Source organism: Neoarius graeffei, chromosome 1 (genome assembly GCF_027579695.1).
Source record: "Neoarius graeffei isolate fNeoGra1 chromosome 1, fNeoGra1.pri, whole genome shotgun sequence".
NCBI lineage: Eukaryota > Metazoa > Chordata > Actinopteri > Siluriformes > Ariidae > Neoarius > Neoarius graeffei.
This window is the reverse complement of record NC_083569.1, coordinates 27875405-27896420: the sequence shown is the minus strand read 5'-3', so window position 1 is coordinate 27896420 and position 21016 is coordinate 27875405. Positions and strand designations below refer to the sequence as shown.

At 41.9% G+C, this 21016-nt stretch overlaps 3 non-coding genes across 3 annotated transcripts; all 3 read left to right on the top strand.

Annotated features, from left to right (window-relative positions):
• Positions 1–5695: 5695 nt before the first annotated feature.
• On the top strand, positions 5696–5910 carry LOC132899118 (small nucleolar RNA U3). Its single transcript, XR_009656647.1, has one exon. It is a non-coding gene; the product is annotated as a small nucleolar RNA U3 (small nucleolar RNA).
• Positions 5911–13880: 7970 nt separating this feature from the next.
• Positions 13881–14071, top strand: LOC132897016 (U2 spliceosomal RNA). The gene has a single exon (XR_009656219.1). It is a non-coding gene; the product is annotated as a U2 spliceosomal RNA (small nuclear RNA).
• Positions 14072–17962: 3891 nt separating this feature from the next.
• trnaw-cca (transfer RNA tryptophan (anticodon CCA)) lies at positions 17963–18034 on the top strand. Its single transcript has one exon. It is a non-coding gene; the product is annotated as a tRNA-Trp (tRNA).
• Positions 18035–21016: the final 2982 nt, after the last annotated feature.

Genomic DNA, 21016 nt, shown 5'->3' with positions numbered 1-21016 from the left:
AACAGCGCTAACCACTACACCACCGTGCCGCCCATTATTAACTCACAATGCATTTTTATTTTTTATCAACAGTAAGTTTTATCTTTTTTTTTCTTTCACTGGCTGACATGGGGTGACATAAATTTATCCAATGAGGATCAAGAGAGTTCAACGGTCGTGCTTCGAATGGGCCAGCCACGTCAACGGGACAACCCGCGAACACAGCACATGCAGTTCTGACTCTGTCAGAGTAAGGAAAGCTTAGTGACCGCCCGCTCCTAACCACTTGTTCGGTAGACAAGGCATTGTTTTGTGCTTGTGTTCATTTTTGCTGCGTTTATGTGTGTTTGCATCGTCTATGTTCATTTTTTTCACTGTTTTAACATGTTTGGCTGCGTGGGAGAGTTTTTTTCCGCCATTTTTTCCCTCCAACTTTTGCTTCTGTGGGAGTATTCATCCTGGATCCACCACCAAGTAGTGTCGGGACTTCCAGAAAATTGGAAAGCAGATAATATTTTCCTGTTCATATATTTTGTTCTATGAAATTAAAATTAAAAAAAAGTTATGTTGAGTACGAAAACTCGAGTTCATGCATTTTACTTCATACCTCTTAATCCTGCATGTGTTCATTGATTCACTGAAGTTTATTCATGTTCTGTTTATAAAACCTTTATCTGTAAATAGTTCTGTGACTCTTGTGATCAAAAACATTTATCTGAAGCTAAATTCGGAGGCTTTTATGTAAATAGTTTTCTAATAAACAATACATATACAGTATAAGCTTCTGATCAACTCGTATAAATTTCCGGCGAAAAAGACAACTGGGGTAAGACCAGCCTATTTCTGGGTTAAACCACATCCACTTCCGGGTTAAGCCCCATTCAGAGTATGGATATAGATAATTTAGTTGATTTGAGCAGATACAGATAATGGTGTACTCACTCATTCCTAGTAGCCACCTCTGCTGTCATTATTGCTATTTCAGATTGCTTGCTATGCATGTGTCACTTTTTGTTTATCTTTCACCAACCCAGTTACTTTATCTGCTCCTTTTACCTGTTTTATGCACTGCTTGGAAGATATGTATTCTCCGTGACCTGTTTTTACAGTCATTCATGTGGAGCAAATCATTTATGGAATGTATTGCTATGAAATATAATTTTTGTAACATCTGACTCTGACTAAGGAGAGACGATCCTGACTGCGAAAAAAATGGATGCTGTCGATCGAGGGGAGGGTCATAATTCCACCTGCTGCTCACCTGACTGACTTCACCACCGCCTTGGCTGCTCTCTTCGCCTGTTACTATGTTTTCAACCTAGAGTATCAGGTGGAAGCCAACACAACATTGGAGTTTGTTCAGAGGTATTAACTGTCTCAAATAGTTGATTGTAAAGATTGAAATGTAAAATCAAATTGAAAAGCTGTTCAAAATCACCCTCTTCCTTTAAAATGTTATTGGTCTTGAGTATGTAAATAGTGTAGGTTGAAGTCTCCTTACAACTTGAATGCTTTATTAGAGAACAGAAGACTCGTTGACATGTAAATATTGTCCCACTCTCTAACTCCTATACTCATTTTCATAGGTTTTTGGTCAGGATTAATCCTGACTCCACTAAGTGCAGTGCCAAGGGGCAGATGAGCAGGAAGACTGGGAGAGTGGTGAAGCGGAAGACTTCCTACATGAACCCGCATGTCATCTTCATCAGGGATTTCACTGAGTTCGATTGGCTAAGTGACTAGATAGAGGTGAGGTTCTGATAATAGCTTTTGCATTGAAAGTTCAATAGTTTTATTAACCCTTGTAGGATTATCTGCATTTATTCTGCTCACACAGAAGCCATGAGGATAAGCCAGATTATTCACAGATAAAGTGGGTTACAAGAGCAAATATTGTTGACAGTGCTGCATTAAGTTTATGCTAGCCCACATTTTGATTGAAGAATATGTAATTGAGTGCTCCTGCAGCCAGTGACACCTCTTATCAGGAACAAGTATCTTGACGTGATACCGACATCATCTTAGACACTCATCTCATACGGTACATGGTGCATTACAAAGTAATTGTAATAAATGTAATTATTAATGTGTTTTCTTCTCTAATTTCAGGGCTCCAATTGGGATTCTGGGTCCCAAGTTCAGTCCAAGGGTCTCCAAGTCCAAGTTTTTTGTCTAAAACGTTTGGCAACTTGTGCTTTATGTTCCTGTTCACCAAAGCAATAAATAATCCTGTTAACAATTTTCTTGTTTTCTGTAGTTGATTGAAATATTTTAGAATATGGGTCATTCTATTAATGGTTAATATTAAACCACAGTGATTCAGCATTTAAATTGTACAGTGAGAAACTGAATTTAGTGATTACCTGTTAATCACTGTTAATAGTACTGCATTGCCATATACAATACCGTTAAAAAAAAATGACAGTGCTTTGTTTGTGCAGTAAATAAACCAGCACAGTAAATACAACTGAAATCACAGTATTTAATTGATATTTAGTCTACAGTTAAACTACTAATACTGTAAATACAACTGAAATCACAGTATTTAATTGATATTTAGTATACAGTTAAACTACTAATACTGTAAATACAACTGAAATCACAGTATTTTTTTATTTTACAGTAAATACATCAATACTGTTAATGGAATTACAGTACTTCTACTATAAAATATATTTACAGTAATTACCTGGTTAATTGCTGCCAGTAAGTTACTGTAAATTTAACGGTAAATTTTTTACAGTGTATTTTTAATATACAACGTTTATGGATGTTTTATAAGGTTGATTACAAGTATTATTGCTTTTTACACTTTTGAGAAAGTTGACTAGTCTTTTCTTTTCTACAAGGGAATGTGTTTCAGGTTATTGAACAAACCAATTTACTGTTTTTGTTCAATATTAATTTAGATCGATTTTATTTGGTTGGAGAGTCTCTGTCCCAACAGCCAGCCGCTGTGTCCGGGGATCAGATCATCGAGGCCCCTGCCTTCGACTGCCACCCAATCCACACTGCACCAAATCCCTACTGCTACCTCTGTGGGTGGTGAACCCACAGGAGGTCGGGCCCACATCACCTCTTCGGGCTGAGCCTGGCCGGGCCCCATGGGCAAAGGCCCGGCCACCAAGTGCTCTCATACGAGCCCCAACCCTGGGCCTGGCTCCAGGGTGGGGCCCCGGCTGCGTCATACCGGGCGATGTCACGGTCCTTGCTTTTTTCTCCATAGGGGTTTTTGGTGAACTGCTCTTGGTCTGGCCTGTCACCTAGGACCTGTCTGCCTTGGGAAACCCTGACAGGGGCATAATGCCCCCGACAACATAGCTCCTAGGATCATTCAAGCACACAAACCCCTCCACCACAATAAGGTGGCAGTTCTAGAGAGAGGGGCTGAGCTGTCACCTGGTGGTGAGTTGGATCAGCTGGCGGAGGAGGAAGCTGGACAGACCTGGCAGGCCCAAACGTATGGTGAGGGTCTGCTGGGAACGTCTGGCCGAGCACTCTGTTGGGGAGGTCTTTAACTCCCACCACCGGGAGAGCTTTTCCCAGCTTCCGAGGGAGGCGGGGGACATTGAGTCTGAGTGGACCATGTTCTCTACCTCCATTGTGGACGTGGCTGTTCGGAGCTGTGGCCGCAAGGTCTCCGGTGCCTGTCATGGCGGCAATCCCCGAACCCGGTGGTGGACACCAGAAGTAAGGGATGCCATCAAGCTGAAGAAGGAGTCCTATCGGGCCATGTTGACCTCCGGGACTCCTGAGGCAGCTGACGGGTATCGGCAGGCCAGGCGTGCTGCAGCTCGGGCAGTTGCGGAGGCAAAAACTTGGAACTGGGAGGAGTTTGGGGAGGCCATGGAGAAGGACTATCGGTCGGCCTCGAAGAAATTCTGGCAAACCGTCCGGCGCCTCAGGAGGGGGAAGCAGTACTCTGCCAACACTGTTTACAGTGCGGGTGGGGAGCTGTTGACCTCGACTGGGGACATTGTCGGGCGGTGGAAGGAATACTTTGAGGATCTCCTCAATCCCACCGTCATGTCTTCCACTGAGGAGACTGAGGCTGATGACTCAGAGGTGGACTCGTCCATTACCCAAGCCGAAGTCACTGAGGTGGTTTGCAAGCTCCTCGGTGGCAAGGCACCGGGGGTGGATGAGATCCGCCCTGAGTATCTCAAGTCTCTGGATGTTGTGGGGCTGTCTTGGTTGACACGCCTCTGCAACATCGCGTGGCGGTCGGGGACAGTGCCTCTGGAGTGGCAGACTGGGGTGGTGGTCCCTCTTTTTAAGAAATTATGCTCCAATTATAGGGGAATCACACTTCTCAGCCTCCCAGGGAAAGTTTACTCCAGGGTACTGGAGAGGAGAATTCGACCAATAGTCGAACCTCGGATCCAGGAGGAACAATGGGGTTTTCATTCTGGTCGCGGAACACTGGACCAGCTCTATACCCTTCATAGGGTGCTCGAGGGTTCATGGGAGTTTGCCCAACCAGTCCACATGTGCTTTGTGGATCTGGAGAAGGCATTCGACCATGTCCCCCATGGTATTCTGTGGGGGGTGCTTCGGGAGTATGGGGTTCGGGGCTCTTTGCTAAGGGCTGTCTGGTCCCTGTACGAACGGAGCAGGAGTCTGGTTCGCATTGCCAGCAGTAAGTCAGACCTGTTCCCAGTGCATGTTGGACTCCGGCAGGGCTGCCCTTTGTCACCGGTTCTGTTCATAATTTTTATGGACAGAATTTCTAGGCACAGCCAGGGGCCAGAAGGAATCCTGTTTGGGAACCACATGATTTCATCTCTGCTTTTTGCGGATGATGTTGTCCTGTTGGCTTCTTCAAACCAGGACCTTCAGCATGCACTGGGGCAGTTTGCAGTCGAGTATGAAGTGGCTGGGATGAGAATCAGCACCTCCAAGTCCGAGGCCATGGTTCTCGACCGGAAAAGGGTGGCTTGCCCTCTCCAGGTTGGTGGAGAAGTCCTGCCTCAAGTGGAGGAGTTTAAGTATCTCGGGATCTTGTTCACGAGTGAGGGAAGGATGGAGCGTGAGATCAACAGGCGGATTGGTGCAGCCTCCGCAGTGATGCGGTCGCTTTACCGGTCCGTCGTGGTGAAGAAGGAGCTGAGCCAAAAGGCGAAGCTCTCAATTTACCGGTCGATCTACGTTCTGACTCTCACCTATGGTCATGAGCTTTGGGTAATGACAGAAAGAACAAGATCGCGGATACAAGCAGCCGAAATGAGTTTCCTTCGCAGGGTGGCTGGGCGCTCCCTTAGAGATAGGGTGAGAAGCACAGTCACTCGGGAGGAGCTCGGAGTAGAGCCGCTGCTCCTCCACATCGAGAGGAATCAGCTGAGGTGGCTTGGGCATCTTTTTCGGATGCCTCCTGGACGCCTCCCTGGGGAGGTGTTCCAGGCATGTCCCCCCGGGAGGAGGCCCCGGGGAAGACCCAGGACATGCTGGAGGGACTATGTCTCTCGGCTGGCCTGGGAACGCCTCGGTGTTCTTCCCGAGGAGCTGGCCGAGGTGTCTGGGGAAAGGGAAGTTTGGACTTCTATGCTTAGACTGCTGCCTCCGCGACCTGGTCCCGGATAAGCGGAAGAAGACGAGACGAGACGAGTCTCCGTGGACATCTGTTTATTTTTATGTTTGTGTGTTGAAGGTAAAATCTACCATCTTCAGGATGTGTGTGTGAGTTGAAGTGTGTGACTGGCTGAGGGTTTGAGGGATTAAGACTATGCTTTCAGGGATCATTTCTATAGTCACTCACTAGGAAACGTGGTTTGAAAGTGTTACGTCTTGCTAATCACGATGATGAGTTATGATGTACTCTTCTGAGTGTGAATCAGATTTCAGCTAGTGATTTGTTTCACGGGCTTTAATCATTGAAGAATGCTCTTTTATCTTTATGGAAATGAGAGAGAAGGAGTACATGATCAGAGTGATTTCATTTTTATTAAGCTGTTTGAAAAAAGAGCTATGAAAGTAGAGAGAGTTGTTGATGGAGTTTTACTGGTTTTATTATATCTTCAACTTTTATTTGCCATTATTTTGCTGTAACTTTTCATTGTGTTCTTACTTTAAAAAGCGTGCTTTCTACATACTTATATAAGATTTTTGTAGAATATTAAATTAATTTTCTTAGGGGTGGATTGACAGGAAGAATATATGACTACAGCCATAAACAGACCAGAAAAGCTATTTTTATCAGTTATTTAGAAATTTTTAAACTTATATTGATTTCAAATTTAATTGTAGATATAATTATTAAAAATTTATAAAATTATTTATTTAAGGTTTTTTTGAAGAGTGATTAGTAGATTAATTGTTAACAATAGATCTACTAAGTAAAGCTTTATAAGTTTTTTTTTATTTTTTAATAATGTATAGTTTTAATTAGTATTTGTTGATGAAATTATGTTTGTATGCTTTTTGTCAAGTGTGAGAGGAAAACTATGAGAATGATCAGTGGGTTGTCAATATAACGAAAATAAATATAACGGGCTTTAAATTAAAAAGCGATATGCTTGTACAACATGACAATGTTCTTATTGTATTACAGATATTATATTAAGATAAGTATACTATTTAACAGAACATGATCAGTGGGTTGTTAATATAAAAAAATAGATAAAAGGGTTTAAAGAGTTATTAGAGTTTTAAATTATGTGTACTTGTGCAATATGAAAATGTTCTTACTGTATTTGAGATATTTGATTAAGTATTTATATTATTTATGGGTGATTTAGAGCATTGTTGATTAGTATGAAATATAGTTTTATAGTTTTGTGGAGTGTATCATATTTTTTTTTTATAAATGGTAAATGTATTTTGTGTGTTTTCTCTCAGTAATTGGTCCGTGACTCATTATTTCAGTCCTTTTTCGACATCTCTGAGAAACTTACAGTGTCATTTCTTTTCTATAAGGTATGTTGGCAGGCTCTACAGCATGATGGCACTGTGGTTAAACAAGCCAATTCTCTGCTTTTGTTCAAGATTAATTCAGGCTATTTTGGTATTTTGGATAGTCTGTGGATAGCTGTTTATTTTCATGTGTGTTATGTGGAGAACCTAAAATCTCCCATCTTCAGGATCTGTGTGTTGGTTGGAGTCATTGTCTATCTGACATGATAAGGAGCTAAGACTATACTTTCAGGGATTGTTTCTATAAGTACTTACCAGGGGAGGTTTTAACCATTTGTGGGGCCCTCAAAAGTCAGTCTTGAAACACACATGCAGAATAATGGGTATCCCTACTTGGTACATACCATATCTCCTTACTGTAAAATCAGAAAAAAAGATAGCAAACTGACACTAACAATGTGCCCCAAATAAGCTCCACAGTGAAACAGGTTTGAGATTACTCCAGCATTTACCAAAATTCTGACAGTGTTTGTTGCTTAGATCAAACCAGAAAGAGAGAGAGCGACAAGGCAAACAACAGAAGAAAAGACAGTAGAGAGAGATACCCAATTTTAAGAGTCAACCTCCATATTTTAATAAAACAAGGATATCTGAAATCCAATTATTATTTTTACTCCACAGATACATATTACCAGATATAAAATGATCTTATTCTTATCAGAAGTAGAACACAAATGGATCCATATTACCAGATACACATTACCAGAGATACAAAATGTTCTTACTGTTATCAGAACTACAACACAAATGGATATTACTCTATCGAAACCTCTACATTTCAATGGGATAAGACTGATGCCAAGATAAATGTACGAGAGAGAGAGAGAGAGAGAGAGAGAGAGAGAGAGTTTGTGTGTGTGAGAGAGAGTGTGAGTGAGTGAGCCATTTAGTGACAGGCAATACAGTGGTTGAGAGACAGATACAGAGGGATTGTGAGTTTGTAAAGGATGCAGCCAGTACATTATTGAAATGTCCTTAATCTTCAAAATTCCATTGTTCTGGCTTTGATCTGTTCGAGCTGTTGCCCTCAGGGAGGCGCTACAGGTGCATCAGGACAAAGACAAATCGATTAAAAAACAGCTTCTTTCCAAAAGCCATAACCGCCCTGAACTTGGATATGCTCTGACATTATAGTATATTTACTTTACTATTTACTAATTTATAATGTGCAGTACTTTATAAGGTGACTCTCTCTGTGCAATACCTCACTCCATAATGTGAAACGCAGCACACGCACCTCGGGACTGTGCACCTTACACACAGCACACTCACCTCAGGACTGTGCACCTTACACACAGCACACGCACCTCGGGACTGTGCACCTTACACACAGCCGTAGGTCGCGTTAACCGACAATTGTCCGTCATTAACGGATTTTTTTTAGCTATGACGGAAAGATCTGAAGGCCGTCGGTCATTTTGACGGATGTTTACCATTACCAATAACAATAATAGCCTAATAATAACACATAATGAAACGATTGGCAAGTTGTGGCAGAGTTTTCTTACATACAGTATACATAGCCGTAACTTTCAATCTGAGCCGACGTTGCGGCAGTCTTGATGTTCAGTGCTACTCATGTATACACTGCAGCCACTGCGCAAGGCTGCTCCCCCCATCGCGCTCCTGACCGCGCTCTCACTTTTCTAACCACTAGCACAGTGAGATGGATTAATGTTTCCCTTCTCTGCAGAAGACACGTCATTTTTGCTATTAAAAAAAGAGATGCATTGGGTTGTTTGTGTCGTTTCCCTGCCTGTACGTCTTAATGCAATAGCGCTCATTTAGGCTAGTTGTTTTCTTGTTTTTAAAATGAAACAAATGTTGATTTATTGTATTCTTCCCCAGCAAGCTTAAGAAGCTTAGGAACATCACTGCTCGAATATCTGCTAAACTATCATTTTAATGAGAGCACGGGTAGACAAACTAACATTTAAACATAACTTCGTTTTATTTAAGACCTTCCGTGTCAGGTTCCAGGCTCCGCCGAGCCGAGCCGACCCCCACTATGACAAATGTAAGTAGCCTGCGGAAGAATCTGAAGGCCGGGCGGGATTTTGACAGATGATCAATTTAAGTAGCCGGTAGTTCACGCGCCTAACCTGTTGGTGGCGAGCGCGTGCATATCGATTAGCTCTTGATTAGCTCTTGATTAGCTATTGATTAGCTCTTGATTAGCTATTGATTAGCTGTCATCTCTTTCACCGCAAGTCCATTCGTTGTCTATCTGGCTCGAGCGTTACGATAAGTGACGATACGATACATACATTCGATGTAGCAAGATGTCACGGCAGCTTAGTGTGAAAGGATTTTTTAAAAGCCCAACTGTGATGGCCTTCAGAGAGGAGAGAAGAGAGGGAATGATGCGCTGGAGGAGGATGAAGATGGGCAGGCATTAACGGCTGTTCAGCCAGCGGCACTGGCAGCTACGGGGAAAGCAGCAGTGGCGGCTGGTGAAAAAAATTCTTGGTGGGGCTGGTGTGTGCCAGTAGAGTTCCCTGCCTAGTCCAGTATAAGCATTCAAATGAACAGTCAGAAAATGACAATTCCACAATAATAATTTAATTTCCTTCTCAAAATCAGCAGTTTCACAGATAAAGTAAATTAACAATTTACAGCTATATTAGGCTCCATTTATGCTTTGGAAAGGAACGGTTTCAAATACAATACAATACTCAAGTTCTTGAGAGAAGTTTACAGCAAGGGTATGATTTCAGCTGAATCTATACAAATCAACTGTGTGTGTGTGTGAGAGAGAGAGAGTGTGAATGAGAGAGAGGGAAGAAGGTTTCTAAGGTGAGTGTGGGACTGAGTGAGGTGGTGTGTGTGTGTGTGTGTGTCTGATTCTAAGGTGAGTGTAAGATTTCTGTGTGAGAGAGTGACTATGAAATGAGGTGTGTGTGTGTGTGTGTTCTGAGCTAGGTGTATTTCTGTGAAACGAGACAGTGAGAGGGGGAGCGAAACACAGTGTTGACACTCTTGTTGTGAATACAAACTATGACAAGAAAGCTGTGTGATTATTGTCCAATATGAACCAAAAGTCTAGTTTTGAACATCAAAGAGAGAGAGAGAGAGAGATGCATTTTCTGTAGCAGGGGCGAAATTTCCAGCGCCCCAAAACCATTAAATTCGGCGATGCTGATTGGCCAAATATTTATGATTTTTCCCGAGCAACCATACACGATTGGCTATTCCGCTGCACTTCTGGGGCGCTTTGCCGAGCACCCAAGAAGAGAAATGATACGCGTCTGTCAGTGGAAATTCACCGTTGAATGAGAGTCAGTTGGTGGAAATGTTGTTTAAATAATTCAGATCGCATGTAGGCACACACTATTAAGTAAAACTGACATTGATAATAAAATTTGTAAAAATATATATCGATATATTTTATATTTTTTTCCCCTCCACATCTAGGAGGGCGGCGCCCGAGCGCCCCCTATGAGCCAGCCGCCACTGGAAAGCAGCAACAAGTGGCAAGGAGGTCAGGCGGGAATACAGGGTTCAGTGGGAGCGGGAGTTTACTTGGCTGCGGGCGGAAGGGGGCAAAATGTTTTGTGACATCTGTAGGAGAGCAGAAGTCGCCAGTGAATGTCAGAGACTGCACGACTATGCAGAAATCGGCCCTCAATGACCACAAAAATAGCCAAAGCCACATCGAAGCCTGCACGGCACTCAATCAGAGTGTGCAGATGGAGAAGCACGTCGAGAAATCACAGGCTGCCTGTAACGAGGCACTAAAAACACAACTTAAAGGGATAGTTCGGGATTTTTGACATGAATCTATATGGTATCCCCGTCAGCAGTGTCGTGCATCCACACTGACTTACCCCCGACAGTGTTCTGTGAGCCTAGATATTGTACAGTGTTGGTCAGTGCACAAGTAGTTCTGGCAGGTTTCCTGGGGTCTGCAAAGTAACATGTTTTTCTTCTCAAAACAGCTCGTGTTCGAATGAGTGATTTATTAGCATAACAAAACCCTTGTAGTCCAAAAAGTCACACCTTGTAATTGCTTGGGGCTACTTTCTCTCAATAGCGATCAGTGCGCGCTGTCACTGTTAACAGTTGTGTGCGAGCTAGCCAACAACTTTCATTAGTTGTTCGACAGTGTTTAGCAGCAGCAAATTGCTTTCCTCCTCAGTATACAAGTGCGCTTCCATGGCAGGGAAAAAGAAACTACCACTGCTGCCTATGTAGTGCCCTATTTATACAAATAGGAGTCATTCAGGATTCAGCCATGTTTTTGCTCCGTGTCATGGCTGAATCCTGAATGACTCCTATTTGTATAAATAGGGCACTACATAGGCAGCAGTGGTAGTTTCTTTTTCCCTGCCATGGAAGCGCACTTGTATACTGAGGAGGAAAGCAATTTGCTGCTGCTAAACACTGTCGAACAACTAATGAAAGTTGTTGGCTAGCTCGCACACAACTGTTAACAGTGACAGCGCGCACTGATCGCTATTGAGAGAAAGTAGCCCCAAGCAATTACAAGGTGTGACTTTTTGGACTACAAGGGTTTTGTTATGCTAATAAATCACTCATTCGAACACGAGCTGTTTTGAGAAGAAAAACGTGTTACTTTGCAGACCCCAGGAAACCTGCCGGAACTACTTGTGCACTGACCAACACTGTACAATATCTAGGCTCACAGAACACTGTCGGGGGTAAGTCAGTGTGGATGCACGACACTGCTGACGGGGATACCATATAGATTCATGTCAAAAATCCCGAACTATCCCTTTAAGGTTGTGTTGCACATGGCAAATACAAACACGCCGAGCCATCAATATCCCAAACTGATACACCTCTTACAGTCTGCCGGGTGCCCAAACCTGAACAGTGCACACACATACACTCACCATGACACAGTACTAGCAGGGTCGGGAAATCCAACTTTCAGAGGCTCTTGCCGGCTTCTGATCACTTCCCTGGGAGAAATGTTTCCCGACTTCAGAACTTTGGCTGAAGTGGCGCTGGTTATTCCAGTCTCCAGTGTCGCAGCAGAGCGCGGGTTCAGCCTTCAGAATAAAATTAAAACGTCAATGAGAAGTCGTCTGTCCGAGGCAAAGACGCAAAATTTAATGACAATTGCCTCGGCAGCAGTCTCCATTGACGACTTTGATTATGCACAAGCGAGCTCCCAATTTAAATCCATGCGGGCCAGAAGGAAGGTTTGAGCTCACGCAAACAGGTCAAATTAGATCGTCACTTAAATCATTGTAGTGAACTGTTCATATTTTAACTGCAATTGTCTTGCTACGTTGTAAAATAACATTGTTCATATGCCCGTTAAGGCACAACAGCCGCAATGTTTTTAGCGGAGGGAAAATGGGTTCACAAGTGACCGAACGTCAGAATCTCTGTTCATCTTTTTGCATCATAAATACATAAATAAATGATTAAATAATACACGCTTGTTCTGTGAATTAATTTTTAAATGAAAATGAGTCCATGAAAACACAAGTTATTAAATATATAGCATTTATAGCCTATATACATTGTCATTTAAAAGTTAAAATAAAATGACAGATAATAATGGACAATGACGGAATTTTTACGACCCTGTCCGTCAAAATGACGGACAATGAAAAAGTCTAACGCAACCACTGCACACAGCACACGGACCTCGGGACTGTGCACCTTACACACAGCACATTCACCTCGGGACTGTGCACCTTACACACAGCACATACACCTCAGGACTGTGCACCTTACCACACACACCTCAGGACTGTGCACCTTACACACAGCACACTCACCTCAGGACTGTGCACCTTACACACAACACACACACCGCAATAATTTATAATGTGACTGTCACTGTGCAATACTTTATATGTGCAATACCTCACTCCATAATATGTAACACAACACATACACCTGACTGTGCACCTTACACCCCCCCCCCCCCCTTTTATTTAATTTATTTATTTATTTTTATTTATTTATTTAATTATTTTTTTTCTTTTTCCCCCCTTCCCCTCTCTCTCTCTCTCTCTCTACACGCTGTTTGCACTATTATTGGAGATGCTTTAAGCTCATTGTACATGTGTATAGTGACAATAAAGGCATTCTATCTATCTTCTATTCCATAATGGGGTGTAGGTGGGTGGGTGAGTGTGTGTGTGAGAGAGAGAGAGTGTGTTTGTGTGTGTGCGAGAGAGAGAGAGAGAGGGGGGGGGGGTAGAGAAAGAGAGAGGTATGAGTTTTTAAAGGTTGCAGCCAGTACATTACTGAAAAGTCCTTAATCTCCAAATGTCCATTGTTCATCATAATCATATGAGAAAGAAAGTCCTACTTGAAAGTCTGCCTCCTCCACACGAACACATTCCTCAACAGAGTCAACAGCGGAGGTTGAGGCTGTAGCAGACTCAGGCGATTTGAAAAAGGTAGTTAGTTTCAGAAGTGCAGCTGCATTTTTTTTGCTTTGTGCCCTTTTTTTTTCGTTTAGCGCAACCACTCTCATAACTGCGCTTCATCTTGTTTACGGTTCCCGCTGCTTTGGTTTGCATTTCCGTCGCGCACCTGTCTACGTCTTCAGATCATGGACTAGTCCAATGTAAAACAACCAGGGTGTGTGTGTGTGTGCTGGGACAAATACTATATACACATGAATTCGATATTCTGATGCTATTTTGGTGTGGTTTTCCATTTATATCGTTGACTACTTAATCAGAGACAAATTAAGATTACATATATATTGTTTGGTGTTTACCGTGACGGGGCTGACCGTTAGGGGCCCCCAAATTTTGGGGGCCCTAGGCAACCGCCTTGGTTTGCCTAATGGTAAGTCCGCCCCTGCGGGGCCCTACGCAACGTGCGTAATGTGCGTATTGGGTGAACCGGTACTACACACACACACACACACACACACACCAAGCCGATGTCTCTCTTCAAAAGGATCCAGCTGTTGGGGGCGGAGTCTGGCTGTGTTTACCTTTCTGGAGTTTAATATTTGGAAGTGGTTTATTTAAAGCTATTGACTACAGCATGATATCGCTTCTCGGCCTTTTGGCTAAGATCAAGTGTAGTATCTGTTCTTATCAGTTTAATATCTGATATGTTCTCTAAATGAGAACGATATATTAAACAGATTTTTAGAACAGGGAGCTGGGATAAGGGCTTGCTCTTTCTACTCCACGCATCAACCTGGTATTGCAGTATCTCCAGGAATGGTGCCCATGTTTACAAACTAAAAAAAAAAAGGCAAACTGTTCTTTAATATATCAGTTTAATGCTTGTGTTTTCTATATAAGAGTAGATGTTTGACAGTAGAGAGCTAGAAGTGGGGTTTGCTTTTTCTGTTCCATGTATCTATGTGACATTATAGTAGTTCTAGAAAGAGTTATTTTGCTCAAAAAATAAAGAAAATTCTTTTTTTTTTGTCTGGTCTGATTCTTCCCTGTTTTCTGGTTTTCTCCATGTTTAACAAGCAACTGGACTGTTAGTCTGCAGTAATTCTTTTTCTTACTTTTTCATAAGACACAATATTTCCTACCTTCTACTTTCTTTTTATTTACTTACTGGCTTTTTTTTTTTCTCTGTCTGTTTGCAATGGTTAAGAAAGCTGTAAAGATGCAAGAGACTGGCCCAGGCCACCTTACCCTATATAGACAGGGCTGAGCCAGGTAAAAACTGCCCTTTTTTCCTGTCAAGGTTTTCTCAACAGATTCTGGTACTTCAGACCATACTGATCAAATTAAGATTTTGCGCCATCTTGAAGTTTGTTCAGAATCCAAGATGGCCGCCAAAATTCCTAGATGGCCGCCAGGATACCTAAAATCGGTCGTGTGGGAGGAAATTGTTCAAAGATCTGGTTTTTTGGCCTAAATTGATGATTTATGGTGAGAGAAATAAGATTCCATGGCTTTCAAATCCTTACCCAGTGTTTTCATCATGCAAATCCAAGATGGCCACCATATGCAGCCCCCTAAACTACAAAGTATCATATCTCCTGCTCTAGAAGGACTACAGCCGTAATTCTGGTGTCTATTCATAGGTTTTCATGGTCAGGGAATCCATTTCTGAAGGTATTTTGCAAATCTGACCATTTGGTCAATCGGAAAATCCCAAATGGCGCCCCACCATGGAGAAATGGTCTTGTGTGATTTGTGATCAAGGGACATAGTTTGTTGAATTCAAATGAGTTGTATGATATTATCATGTTCATGTAAGGTTTCATGTCCTGTTTCTGTGTATTAGATAACTGCGGGATAACTGGTTATCTCTAATTGACATCTAATCTATCTCTAATCCCAGTTTTTAGAAAACTAAAATCATAGAAATATCACCCAGTTCACAAATTTTAATGGGGATAAATAACTGTGATTTCTTTTCCAGCATCACCAGAGTCTCTGTGATGCTGTTGGCAGGCAAGCAATAGACTTTTGTGTAAACCACAGTAATGGCAGCAAAACTGCTTTTGAGCCAGGGAGCCAGTGACGGAGAATTGTGTGTTCTTTGCAATAGTTGCATTAAAGCGAAAGAAGATTTTTCCAAAGTGGCAAAAGATGGGCTGAAACGGTATCGGGAGTTAGCAGACAGGTGGTCAAGAATAGATAGCAGTTTGGATGAGGAATAATTTCTGCAGACCAGAATACGGATGTACAGCAAGCAGAAGGTTAAATCAAGTTCAGGGATCTTGCCAGATGAGAGCAGCGCTGATGAGCACATAAAGAGGAGTAACTTCCAGGGACAGATATGGTACCAGTGTCTGCAGCCAAATATAGAGTACCCATCCATCGACAGTGGCAGCGGTTGGGAAAGAACAGACGAGGGTATCCGGCCAATTTGGTTTACATGTCCACAACTGCCACCAAGTCTCTCCAAGAAAAAGACCAAGAGAAAGGATCAACAGAAGGGTAAGCAGTGTTTCTCTAATTTGATCTAATTCTTTTCAAATTCAAGAACAAAGTGCATTTACATTGAATCCAATGTTCTGTCTTGCAGGCTCAGCTGAATATGATGCAGATCTTGAGACAGTAGATGAGAGTTGCCCAGCTTGACCAAAGAACAGGAAATCCTCCAGAAAATGACAAGTTTATGGTAGATAAATTTCTTTATCCAGGTCCAAGTCAGTTCTTTTCATTTTTCTTCTCTTAAATTTTCACCTTGCTCAAAATGTTAACATCACTTTCAGGTTCAACTGATTGTACAGATGAGACCCTGGAAGAGAGTGAACCACTTCATGAGGAACAAAGCGAAGGAGAACATGCTTCAAGAACTGGTGACGAGTGCTTTGGTGACGATGAAACGTCTGAAACAGAGGATACAGATACGGAGAATATTTCTGATAGTGACATTTCTGAATTTTTAACATCTGAGAGTGATGACTTTACTGATCTTGACATTAGTGATTAAGGAGACAGTGCATATTCATAATTAACAGATGGAATATCCCAAAAGAATGGTGTACTGAATACTTAAGGGCCTTTGGACTTTTAATAGGACAGCAATGTTAGGGCTATTTTGTGCATAAGGTGTCCTATGATTACAAGAGCACTGAATAGACATTACCCACTTTTTGTTTTTTGTATCAGTTGAATCAACAGGTCTTGAGTATGGTTGAATCAACAGACTGCGGCAATAGCCCCAATCAGGGGCGTATCAAGCTTTCCAAAAGTGGGGGTGTTCTGGAATGGGGAAGCCATATCATTAGAAATCGGTTTATGGCTATATACACGCCTGGCGTGTACACTGTGATGTACTGTCAATGACCGATATGGAACTTTTTCATACCCATGGTCCATGGATGCAAATGAAAGGGAGGACAGCAGAAAGCCTATAAATCTAGTTGACTTCAGCCAAGTTCTGCATTTCATGCAGAGATCTATCATGTTGGGTTTTGGTGTTGTTACTGCCAGGGCTATGTAATTATTCAGTAAGTGAAGGCAAAAAGTATTGAGTGATAATTCTAGGTAACAGGATACTGTTCTATAACAGAGATGTCAGTATTGCTGCCTACACTGGTATACACTAACATAGCCCAAGAAGTCATACACAGTGTATAGATCATACACCATCATGCATAACAGTTTGGACTGGGATCGCTTTGTGTGAGCAGGAGGCATGGCTAATCAGTTCATGTTGGAGAAGCGCAGCATCCTGGAAGGACCTCTTTAGTATAGCATTCAAATAAGACGGGGCAGTTCCTGCTTTTAATGTCTTTAATTATTCAAACTCGTGTACAAAACTTGTTTGCATCATGCATTACATCAGGTTTAATGCATAAAATTTGAAAATGATGCAATAGACTACACATACAACAAACACTTAATGGCCAAATAACATTACTGTACAACAATTATTGAACATTCATTCGATTTGAAATGCCTTTAAATCTCAATTGAAAAACTCTTCTAAAAAGTGATAAACAGTAATAATGCATGAAAAGTAGACTTGGTACAAACACACACACTCGTAATAAAAAACTTGCCTCAACTGACTTTACAACTAGTAACTACTACTATTTAACATCACTGTCAACAAATCCTGACAACCTTACTTTACCCTGACACACTATTTGTGTTTGAAACAACCAAATGTGTTTTTTCTTTGCTCCTTATAAGAAACAAATTGTTGAGCAATCATTTGTCTGTCCAACAGGTCAAGTTTGTTCTTCTGAACATGACACACAGCTACACTATTAAGACGTGTTTGTGTCATGCTACTTCGCAGCCATGTTTTCAGCCTTCTTAGAACAGATCATTCATACATTACTCACTTTTTAATATTATACAGACATTTAAGTGCACATGTCAAGCAAACCTATCCAAGTTGCTTTGGATAAAAGTGTCTGCTGCTACTAAGTATAATGTAATGGAACTTAACATTTTTGGATGACATAATCAAGAGCAGTAATATAATCAATGTAGGTTCATATAATCAATCAAGGTTTTGGAGGTTGTTGATATAGACATGCATCATTAAAATGGTGTACCCCTACTTCAAAAACAAAAAGTTAGCCACTCACAGGAGATTGAGGAGGACTCAATATGGTTCGACAAAATAGCTTAATTATCCCCAATGTGATCACACAAAAGCCTAAAAACATGTTCTACTTCTCCATGTACTCAGGGACCTCGTGGCGCAACGGTAGCGCGTCTGACTCCAGATCAGAAGGCTGCGTGTTCAAATCACGTCGAGGTCAAGCTTATTTGGACCTTCCGGCAAGATGGCGTGCTGAGTAGTCGTGCATTTGGTATGCTCTGCAAGCCTAGTCCCAAATTGCAACAAAATTAAAATATTCTCCCAACGTTTACCTCGTTTTTAGTCAGCCGAAGCCAGAAAAATGATGTTCGAGGAAGTTAAAGCCTCGGGAAGTGAAATAAAGTCAATGCTGGAAATAGGGGCCGAGGTGAGCCTAGCATCGGCTAATGAAGCTAACGTTCGCCAAGAAGAAACAGAGGATATGGAGGCAACTTGCTCTGTGGTAAGAAGACAACACAGCCCTCCATCCAATGTCACTGTCTCTGCTAAGAAACAGAAGGGAATGCCGAAACTACAGCCGGAATTCATGTCTAATGTGGACGTCCTAGCTGCTATCCAGAACTTAACGGCATTAGTAGAGGACTTCGGTGCACAGCTAAAACAGAACAACATCATGATAGCTAACATCGCAAAGGCAGCGGAGTTTAATGCTGCGAACATCAAAGAGGGACAAGAAAAGACTAAAGTGCTTGAAAATGCAGTGCAGGAGCTTCAGAAGGAGAATTTGGAGCTGAAAGAAAAAACTGAGGAATTGGAGCGATATCAAAGAAGATGGAACCTCTGTCTAAATGGGCTCCCCGAAACTGAGGGTGAGAATACCCAACAGGAGGTAGCAGAGCTAATAACAAGGATGATACCAGAATGGTCACACAAAATGGACATAATTCTGGACACTGTTCAGAGACTGGGGAAACCGAAACCAGGAAAGACTCGTCAGATCATCTTACAATTCACCTCAAGAACCCACCGCGACGCACTTTGGAAACAAGCGAAGGACGACAGGGTGTGCGCCGAGAGGAAGGTACGCTTCAAAGAGGACCTCACCACAGCGGAACGAGATGCTCGCAATGCGCTCTGGCCAAAGATTGAAAGAGTGAGACAGCAGGGAATGAAGGCATTCTTCAGAGGACCCTTCAGATTCATCAACGGACAACGCATTCAGGAATAGGAAAGGTGATCGGGTATACCAGCTGACTACGATAAAATGTAAAGGGAGGAAAATGTTTATTAGGGGCGTTGCTGAAGTTAAAAACTTACCGTTACTTTTGACGGCAGGTGCTTGATTTAAAGCCACTAGAGTAGCCTGTTTGGCTCTTTTCTTTTATTTTTTTGTCCATCGTTCTTTTATTTATGTCGTTGTTTACCACAGAAGTTTCAGTTACATCTCTAAATGTAAGGGGTCTTAAAGACAACACGGAAAGGAAAACTTTGTTTTTGTTTTGCAAAGGGCAGAAAAATACTTTCACGTTTATGCAGGAGACACATTCTATGAGGGAGGATGAAACGTTTTGGACACAACAATGGGGAGAAAAGATTTTTTTCAGTCATGGCACAGAACGGTCAGGAGGAGTGGCAATTTTGCTAAATAACTGTTCTGGGAAACACTTGTATGTGAAGGCAGACGAACATGGACATTGGTTGATTGCAGTGATGGACTTAATAAGTAAGTAAGTAAGTAAGCTTAATTTGTATCGCACATTTAAACACAGCATACACTGACCAAAGTGCTGTACAGAGTCAGTATTAAAAGACAAATAATCAAAAATAAAAATAAAAAGAAATAAATAAAATAAAACTATAATGATAACAACAATAACAATAAGCTGATGGTTAGGGAAAGGCCAAGGAATAGAGATGGGTTTTTAGCCTAGATTTAAAGGCAGAGATGGAGGGAGCAGATCTAATGTCCGGTGGGAGCTGATTCCAGAGACGTGGAGCAGCAACAGAAAAAGCTCTGTCACTTCTCTGCTTCAGCCGCGAGCGAGGTACATGAAGAAGCCCTGTGTTAGAGGATCTTAGAGACCTTTGGACTGAGTGGGGCTGTAAAAGGTCATTGATGTAGGCTGGGGCCAGCCCACTGAGTGCTTTAAAAACAAATAATAAGACTTTAAATTGTATTCTGAAAAAGACTGGGAGCCAGTGCAAGGAGGCCAGAATGGGAGTGATGTGCTCACATCTCCTGGTGCCAGTTAACAGACGTGCAGCTGCGTTTTGGACCAGCTGTAAACGTCTAAGTGAGGTTTGAGGGAGGCCAAGATAAAGGGAATTGCAGTAATCCAGTCATGATGTGATAAAAGCATGGATGACTATTTCAAGGTCGTTATGAGATAGGAAGGATTTGAGGCGGGAAATCACTCTGAGTTGGTAAAAACTATTTTTGAGTCACTTAAATGACTCAAGGCTCATTTTGCTGAATGTGTATGGGTACAACAACAGACAGAAGAATTTGGACTTGTTAAAAGACATGACAAATGAAATAGAGAGATGCAAACTATCTTACCAATGTGAAAATGTATTAATAGGAGGGGATCTTAATTTGGTAAATGATGAATGGTTGGATAGGTCTCCCCCAAGAGGCCATACTTATTCACCGAATAAGACATTTCAAGAATTCTGCCATTCAAATGCGCTACAAGACGCCTGGAGGCACTACAATGGTAACAAAGTACAATTTTCTTGGTTTCAACCAAATGGGAGTCATCTGTCTAGGTTGGATTACTGGTTGCTATCAGACCCTCTTTTAGGACTGGTGTCTGATGTAAGAATGTCAGCAGCTCCGTTAACAGATCATTCAGTTATCTCTCTGGTACTAAAACCCCCTGAACCACAATTTCATTCTAAGGGTTATTGGAAATTCAACTCAGAGTTACTTTCACATGATTGTTACTGTACGGGTGTCAAGCAACTTATAAAAGAGGTTATGGATATGGAGGATTTTTCCTCATACATACTGAAATGGGAATTCTGTAAGTATAAAATAAGACAATATTCAATCGCTTACAGTAAAAATCTTAAAAAGTCTCAAAGACAAGAGGAACTGCAGCTCATTAAGGAGCTGAATGCCACATGCAACAAGCCCACACTTACAGATAATGACAAACAAACTCTATTGACTCTGCAGACAAAGTTGGATGATATGTAT